This window comes from Pollicipes pollicipes, unplaced genomic scaffold (genome assembly GCF_011947565.3).
Source record: "Pollicipes pollicipes isolate AB1234 unplaced genomic scaffold, Ppol_2.1 Scaffold_2555;HRSCAF=2994_pilon_pilon_pilon, whole genome shotgun sequence".
In the NCBI taxonomy this organism is placed as follows: Eukaryota; Metazoa; Arthropoda; class Thecostraca; order Pollicipedomorpha; family Pollicipedidae; genus Pollicipes; species Pollicipes pollicipes.
Window position 1 is genome coordinate 10548710 of NW_023596136.1, and position 8554 is coordinate 10557263.

Genomic DNA, 8554 nt, shown 5'->3' on the forward strand with positions numbered 1-8554 from the left:
AGCAGGCCGCACGTGATCACGGGCCACGTGTCCTGCGTTTACACGGCTAAGACCTCTTACGGCAGTGCTGGCGGTAGGTCTAGCACGTGGTGTCCACACCGAACTGACGCTGACACCGCCTCTGGTTTGGCGACGGCTGGCCGGCCCACTCGCAGGTTATTTGCCATCAGCGAGACACGGACCATCCCGCTCGCTCTACCCGTGCTGATGGCTGGCTCGACAATAAGCGGCAAGCGAAGCTAAGTGGCGCCACGTGTCTGAATCAGCCCGCAGCACGGTGGCCGTCGCAGTTGGTTCGCGTGGATGACCTCGCACGTTAGTTTGCGGCTGAACCGGCCCTGCCCGGTGTTATCGAGAGCTAATAAACGTCCATCACCGCCAGCATTTGAACCCATTGTTCCAGTCCGGTCTCCAGCCGCCGCTCCGCAGCCTTCGGCTGTCGTAAGAACGCAATCACCAATTAGGTGCGATTGTCTCCACGCCAAATTAATGGACGCCGCGGCGACGGCTTCGCCCCGCTGCCGCCGACCGCAGCACCGCTCGTCCGTTTCCCGTCGCGGTTTCAGCTGGCGGGCAGCGCCTGTGTGGAAAGTCTGGCATTCTGGCCAACGAGCGCGTGAGCTCTCCGAGAAATCCGAGTTGGCGCAGACACTGCAGTCTTTTCCAGGGACCACCTGACATTCTCGCGTTCATGGCCTGCTGGTGAGCTGAGTTATGACCTTCAACCAAGGCCGTGCGGGTCAAGTAAGACTGAACTGCTGGTTCAGACTAGGGGTCGGCCAAGTCTCCTACCGCATCCCGTCGTTATCTCACGCCCGCGGCCGACTTTTTCAGCCTGCGGGTTCCTTGGACGTGAGCCGGCGCGGGCGACCCCTCAGAATGGAGGGGGCCGCCCGGCTGCCACCTCACCGTCCGCAGAAGGCCGGCCTTGTTTTAGCGCTCGTCAATGGTCGGGAAGATTACCATTGATTGGCGGCGGCATCTGGTGGCCACACCATCCTGTTTGTGGCCGCCACCTGTTCCGGCTGGCGGCACCGACAGCAGCGGATGGCTCAGCCGAGCTGCTCCCCACCTCCGGCGCCGGCGCCGCCAGCCGTGGTGCCAGGCGAGCGCCGCAGGACTCTCCCCCAGCGGTGCTGCAGGTGGGGCCTGATGAGCGACGGAAGCCCGGCAGCCTGGCGTAAGACTGCCGCGACGGTCAGATAACAATGCAAGTTTTGGCTGCCAGGCCAAGTCGATCGCTATCTTTCACGATCAACAGCTGAGATCCAATACTAGTTGATTTAGATTCCCAGGTATTACAAATTATTCGGCTCCCCTCCATACCGAATTGAGCAGGATGAGCCGAGTTCAGAGCAGTTGCGCCCCCTTGTCTGAGTTCGCAGTTTGGGCTTATTCTCCGATTCCCACGTGTTATCTGATAAATTAATTATAATAATTGCGCAGCTGGTTGCGTTGCAGCTTCCGGTATCTGCGCGCTGCTGCCTGCCCTGCTGATGGCCGGCTCGGCGACGTGAGACCAGTCTAGGTTGTGACGGGGGGGGGGGGGGGGGGGGGGGCTGCGTAGAGTCGCCGCGCGTCACACAGACCCGACAGCTTCACCACGCACTCTCTTGCTTTGTATGCCGTTTTTGGAATGCTCGTCATTTAGGTATGAATTTGGGTTGCCGACCCCAGTCATTGCATACATCTCATACAGGAGCGAGCGAGTCTACGTACGTACGAGCGAGTCTATGTACTTCGCGCTTTGGCTACGTAGCTGTGCACGGATTCTAGGCAATCCCATAAGTTATAACTCGCTTATTGGTGAGTGCACATTTACTTTCCGCTTGCTTCGCTTCGCAAAAACGACGCCGTTGGCGCTGGCAGTGTCGCGACCAATGACGTAAGATCGTCTCGACTTCTCAGCAGTATCGAGTGCATCTCAAATAACATTTGTAAGCTGTTCAAGACTCATGGATCCCTCGGACACATTCTCCCTGCAGCGCTGCTCTATGCACTCAGCGTATCGAGCAAAGAGCACGCAGCTGTGATTTCGGTTGATCCGCTGAGCGAAAAGGTGGTACCGTTGGCGTCGGCATAGTTCTGCCTCCAGCAACATGACACTGATTCGCTTGTTACGTTATGATAAGTTTCTCTAGTTTTGGTTTAGAAGCCTTTACGAGTAAGATTTGCTCTAGCCAATACACCCGCTACCCATAGCGTGACGTCCATGCCTGCACCCGCCACCCCTAGCGTGACGTCCATACCTGCACCCGCTACCCATGGCGTAACGTCCATGCCTGCACCCGCTACCCATAGCGTGACGTCCATACCTGCACCCGCTACCCATAGCGTAACGTCCATGCCTGCACCCGCTGCTCATAGCGTGGCGTCCATACCTGCACTCGCTACCCTTTCCTGGCCATTTTGCTCACCTGCGATCCGCGCGATGACGTTTTCCAGCACCATTTTTAATTTCTTGAACAGTGTCCGGAAGCTTGGACCCTTGATTTCTTTAGAGCGGCGATGCTTGACAAAAATAGGATAAACTGAATCAGCGATAACTAAAGAAACGCAGTCAGTAATGCTGTGTAGTATTGTATGAATTGTCATGTACTCCTCTTTCTTAAGCGTCTAAACCACCTGTTTTACACACACACACACACACACACACACACACACACACACACACACACACACACACACACACACACACACACACACACACACACACACACACACACACACACACACACACACACACACACACACACACACACACACACATATATATATGTATATATATATATTATATATATATATATATATATATATATATATATATATATATATAGTGCGCATTCATTGATTGTAACTTTCTTGGTTGCTTGTCCGAGGCGTCATACGGTACACTTGCCGTGTTTGGTGTGTCGATGCAAAATATTTGTAATGTTATTATTCGTTGGCATTTCGATCAATTCGATGATTTTTCTCTAAACAAGAACATCACACACGGAACATGTAGTCATTCACAACACACCAAAAAGTCCGTAGTTCTTTTCGTTTGTTTTGCAAAATTCCCGCTAAACTCATTTGAAAATGTAAAAAAGAATCACAAGAGCGTAATTTTGATTCCAAATATCAGAGAGCCTGTGCCAACCGTAGATACTCGCGCCAGGGATAAGGTCTTCAGTTGCCCTAGGCGTGAATCTGGCAGAAGTATGGGAGGGAGGGGGGGGGGAGGCGAATGGACGATGTGTGATTTCATGCTCCTTGAACAATGCTGCTGTATTACAAATTATCATTCAAGCGATCAAAGCTTCTACGAACAGGTGAGCAAAGGTAGCATTTTGTATTGTCATACAGGAAACAACAGACGCGCCGTACCAAAAAGCGAAAACGGGACCGATTTGCTCTGTGTATAGCCAACGATGTGATTCCGAATCACTGATATATATATATATATATATATATATATATATATATATATATATATTGTATGCATGTGAGTGTGTGTGTGTGTGTGTGTGTGCGCGTGTGCTTGTAAAATCCAAGATGACACCTTGAAAAGGTTGTTATATGTTTAAAATCATTCTTTCACATATTTATTCATATTACATATATTTGAGTGCCTCGAAAAAACATCTTTACGATAGCCTTTTGGACACGAACACACTTCTCCCAATTTCAGGATTACCCACGTCTGCTAGTGTCTTGCAAATGACGTGTTAAGCAGCGGAGCGCGGAGACGAAAGCCTGTAATCTGTGTCCAGAAACACAGTTTCGCGACAAGAGTTCGGAGGGGGGGGGGACTGAACAGCGAAAAAAAGGCGACCTAGCCCTAAAAAGTCAACAAACGGACTGATCCTCGGGTCTTCCCCACTTTTATCTCAAATCTGGAAGCGGGCTGAAGTCCCCTGTACGTAACTGAATAGCAATTACACTCCTGCTTGTATCTCGAGCTCCTAGATCACAATGATCACACGAAGACGCCAGCGCGGTCCGGTAATTTCCCGGACCGGGTTGCCGGACACCAACGTTCGGCAGTTTTCAACAGTACTTGCCGTGTGTGTGCCGCACTCTTAAGTGCGTAGAAGCACTTATGTTTATCGGGACGTTTTTATCTTCACCAGGATGGAAGCCCCCAGCCGGTGGTGCCGTTTTCATCTTCGCCAGGATGGAAGCCCCAGCCGGTGGTGCCGTTTTCATCATCTCACCAGAATGGGAGCCCCCAGCCGGTGGTGCCGTTTTCATCTTCGCCAGGATGGAAGCCCAGCCGGTGCGCGCATATGATGCCAGGCCGATGGTTGTTTCCCATCCGCCGTTCGTGGGCACTGTTTTGCAGCAGCTGCGCGGCCGGCAGACGGTGAGGCAAGGGAGGAGAATCGGGAGGGGGGGGGCTGTGGCACGCGCCTGCCCCTCCAGACGCCGGTAACAAACTCCAGCTGTCCCCGGAGTAAGGGGTCGGATGGGAGGGGAGCGGGCACAAGGGGGGGGGGGGGTATCCCACGGCTCGGACAAAACAGGCGCTGGAAGTCGGTCGCGCCGTTCGCTACGCTGCTGTGGAACACATCGAAACAGCTGGCTACTTACTGAGCGAGGCCCCAACCAGGAGGTGGGCGGGGCGAGCGGAAGGCCGAGAATGCAGACTCGTGGACGGGGAAAATCTCGGAATTGTGGTCCTTTGAACCCAAGGTTTACGGAAATACTCCGCTTTGTTTTAATGTACGAGTATTGCATGGGTCAGGCCCGTCTATAACAGCAGTACTAAATGCCCTTATTCATGTGGAATGAGACATTTAGTACATCGGGGGAAAATAAGGGAAATATGTGCATTTGCTTTAATATTTGTTTTGTTTGGATTTGATTGTTTCACTCTTCATTACATATACATACATATATTTATATACATACATATATGTGTATATATATATATATATATAATAATATTATATATATATATATATATATATAATGTGTGGTGTGTGTGTGTGGTGTGTTGTGTTGTGGTGTGTGGTGTGTGTGTGTGTGTGTGTGTGTGTGTGTGTGTGTGTGTGTGGTTTGTGTGTGTGTGTGTGTGTGTTGTGTGTGTGTGTGGTGTGTGTGTAAATATATATAGTTGTACTCAAAACGCATCTGTATCTCAATTCTCCTTTTTTTCTACGAGGAATAACGCCATCATTTCCGTCTTACTTAAATACTGGTTTCATGTATGATGTTATGCTCTTCGCTGCTGTATTGATCAAGGTACGTCATTTCCGCCTAATTTAAATTCATCTAAGTGAACAGATTTTGTCGGTCACATGAGCCAAGTTGACTGAATATATTAGGGCTTCCTTCGAAATCTGGGCCTCCGGGCGCCTCGGCATCATGGCCATGCGGGCTGTTGCCATGTTCCCATTCATTATCACAGATGGCCTTCCGATATCGATGCTGGATTTTGTTTGCAGTTTCACTGGGCCCGTCTGATGTTCGTGCATGCTTTTATTTCGGACCACATTCACCATTAGTCGTTTTAGTAGATTATAAATGCCTGGAACATGGGACCATGAGAAGGACATACAATCCTACCCGGTTGTGGAAGGCTGTGTGTCGGTGACCACAGCACGCGCTCGGTGAGTCCCACCGCTCCGCTGATCGGCTGTGCCTCGGCGGCCGGGCTCACCCTGGCCCCCGCCGGCCAACCCAGCGAGCGCCGTCGGCTGGAGCGGCGGCCTCTCAGCGGCGCGGCCGGTCACCCGGGCCGGTCCTCGCAGCGGCAGGTGCCGGCCGGCCGGGGCCGGGCCGCTGCCGCCGCGCTGGCGCGCAGGGCGAGCCCGCCGCCGCCGCCGCCGCCGCCGCCGGAGTCTACAGCGCCACCGGCAGCGCCGAAGGTAGCCGGGCGGCCTTCCGCGCGGCGGCGGCCCGCTGCCGGCGTGGGGCGCCAGCTGCCGCCGGCCGCCGCCACCACCTGTCCAGCCGGCCCGGCCCGGTGACCGAATCTCGTCCCTCGTGACGACGTCAGGCGGCGGCGGAGGTCACCTGGTGCGGGACAGCCGGGCGGCGGCAGCACCGCCGCCGGCGCTCGCGACGCTGCATGTATTCTTACTTCACATTGGAAGGTGTGCCGCCGATGTTTCTGCCTCGCGTCAGGTGGCGTCGAGCTATGCAAATGCTCGTGTGCTTGGACACAATAAATGCATTAGGGTTTCAGACAATAGTCGTTTCTAACCTTCACACTTTCATTTAAGGCGTTACAGCGTAGATGCCAAGCTTCAGCTGTTGCTGTCGGTCTGGTGCTCCACATAGTCCCAACATCAGGGCCACCCCTGCGGCAAGGGGGCGCCAGGTGTCTCGCCGGGTCCGTACATACCCCCCGCCCCAAGGCCGAACCCAGCCTGAGCCCTGACCGCTCCTTCAATCGGCGCCGGTCGCCCGGTTCTGCTCCCTCTGCCGGCACATGCGTGAGTCGCCAGACCTCTCGATCCTCTGCCGGCACATGGCGTGAGTCGCCAGACCTCTCGATCCCTCTGCCGGCACATGGCGTGAGTCGCCAGACCTCTCGATCCTCTGCCGGCACGGCGTGAGTCGCCAGACTCTCGATCCCCTGCCGGCACATGGCGTGAGTCGCAGACCTCTCGATCCCTCTGCCGGCACATGTGTGAGTCGCAGACCTCTCGATCCCTCTGCCGGCACGTGGCGTGAGTGCCGACTCTCGATCCCCCGCCAGTTTAGCTCAAAGATTCATGTTACGCATGCTGGAGGATGAACTGAACCGTAGAGCGCCAGCCATTGTCCGATTCAGAAGCCATACGAATTCCATCAAATTGCAGACGTGGTCACCAATGCGCACCTCATGCACGTGCTTTTTATGCCTTGAACTGTAGGGTATTTCCACTATGTACAGAACGGTTGACAAATGTTTGCTAGCAAGCGTATCGTTGGTGCAGCTTTCGTTTGTTTGACTCTCCGCAGATCACCTAGGTTTGCCTAGGTTTGTCTACATACCGAACCACCCATACCGAGCAGTTTATCGAAATGTGTGTGTGTGTGGGGGGGGGGGGGGGGGAGCAGATGGGCTTAATAGTAAGCGACGCCGTCCCAGACGCTTCCACCTGCCCACTACGCCCTCTGCTGGCCCAAATCCCGCCTCGCAGCATCAGCGCGAGCCGCCGAGCTAATGTTGAGGAACAGCGCCCCGGCCCTGAGAGGAGGTCCGAGGAGAAGCCAGAACACGGAGACCGGCGCTCGGTGCACGAGACGAGCGAGCGTGACCTGAGCCGAGACAGGCTGCTCTGACCGCTGGACCTGAGCCGAGACAGGCTGCCCTGAGCGGCCTTGACCTGAGCCGAGACAGGCTGCTCTGACCGCTGGACCTGAGCCGAGACAGGCTGCCCTGAGCGGCCTGATCTGAGCCGAGACAGGTTGCCCTGACCGACCTGGACCTGAGCCGAGACAGGCTGTTCTGAGCGGCCTTGACCTGAGCCGAGACAGGCTGCCCTGAGCGGCCTTGACCTGAGCCGAGACAGGCTGCCCTGACCGCCTTGACCTGAACCGAGACAGGCTGCCCTGACCGACCTGGATCTGAGCCAGGACAGGCTGCCCTGACCGACCCTAACCTGAGCCGAGGCAGGCTGCCCTGACCGACCTTGACCTGAGCCGGGACAGGCTGCCATGACCAACCTGGACCCGAGTCAAACAAGTTGCCATGACCGACCTTGACCTGAACCGAGGGAGGCTGCCTTGACCGAACTTGAGCTGAGCCGAAGCGGGCTTCCCTAAGTTCGCCAGCACGGCAAAATTATTGAGGTCCGTGTCGAGCCATGGTCCCTGGTGTCAGTGCCGGACCATGGGCTCCGTGGGCCAATATTAGTAGCATGTTTATCAGAGCCATATTAAGTCATCGATGAGCGGCTGGAGTTTACGATATGAGAGTGGATAGACCGACCATAGGAGCCGTGCAATAAAGTCTCCCGATGCTCTGCATGCTGACTTTATATGCTCAACGGTTAAAAAGACTGCGAATCACTGACATGCACTTCAAAATCAGTACGGATGGGCACCTTTGGTTATGATTTTATGGACTGCAGCAATGGATCCGTGAAGCACTACCGATAGTACACGTGTTCCAGGTCATCAATGGCCTGCAGGCAAACACTGCACATGCAGTATGTGCTTAGATCTGGCCTCGGACTGTTTCATCAAACCCACCGCAAATTTACTACCATTCCAGTCATTCAAGCGTTGCAGAGGAAGGCATCATCGTAAATAGGCTTGCCTATCTCGTAACCCTGGAGCTATTATATTTGCGTCACCTGACAATAAGTCTGACATTTGTTTGCGTTCTTCGATTGAATGTTAATTTCTAGTTCGCATAAGATGGACGTTTTGCTATCATTCAGAAGTTGACTCATATGCCTCTTCATTTTCGCTGTTACGCTAGACATTACCAGATCTACTTCTAAAAGTGACGCAATTCGACTACCAGCAGTACTGACAACTTGTTTGAAGGTGTGGAGAAACGAAGATGTGGTGAGTTTCCTTCACTTTGTCCAGTCGTTTTAATGATAAGGGCTTCGGTCACATCTGCAGA